Genomic DNA, 814 nt, shown 5'->3' on the forward strand with positions numbered 1-814 from the left:
ATATATACATAGCTAGGGATTGAGGTCCATATGGTTTTCATTCTTCTTGCTGGCACAAGAGAAAAACCCTAGCAGTTGCAGTCTATTCTCTGTGTGGATTTCATTGGAGGCTGGACAATTGGATAGTTGTGGGAGGCAGATTCAAGCTGCTGGAAAGGAATAACGCGAAGGAGTTTCCAAATTACAAGAAAAGGTATATTTCTTATCACAGTTTTTATCTAAATACAAAGTTGAATCCTGAATGAGAATTGAAATTTGTTAAATTTCGCTGTGTATGTTTAAGTAAATTCTCAATAGTTGAAACTATAGAAGACCCATCCAAATGTCATCATGTAAATTGTGGAGATAGTGTGGATAAGAGAAAGCAATCCATGCAACTTTACCACGATATTCATGACCACCACAATCATCAAGTAACACATCAATTCTTGATGTACAATTAGCCACAATGCAAGTCGTCAGTATCTACAGCAAGTCTCGACGGCCTATACTCCAACAAGGATCGCCAGAAATTTCTATAGCAAGTCTCTAAATCAAGATTTGATGATTGCCCAAGGAAAAAATCTGCCAAATGAGAAGAATAAACCCAAGGATAGAATTTGCCGAAGAATATGTACAAGAAAGAGCTCCGATAGAACCTCTATAAAGGTTTCCAACATCCCAAAAATCAATAATTTCTCAACCAAAATTAAGAAACACCTTTAGCCCAGGTAATACTCAAAAGTATCAAAGTAAAAATCTAAAAAATAGGGCTCTAATACCAAGTTAAATGCTTTGAATTCCCTTCAATGGTGGGTTTCCGTCTTATTGTAAA

The sequence above is a fragment of the Olea europaea genome, chromosome 3, assembly GCF_002742605.1.
Source record: "Olea europaea var. sylvestris chromosome 3, O_europaea_v1, whole genome shotgun sequence".
Classification (NCBI taxonomy): Eukaryota; Viridiplantae; Streptophyta; class Magnoliopsida; order Lamiales; family Oleaceae; genus Olea; species Olea europaea.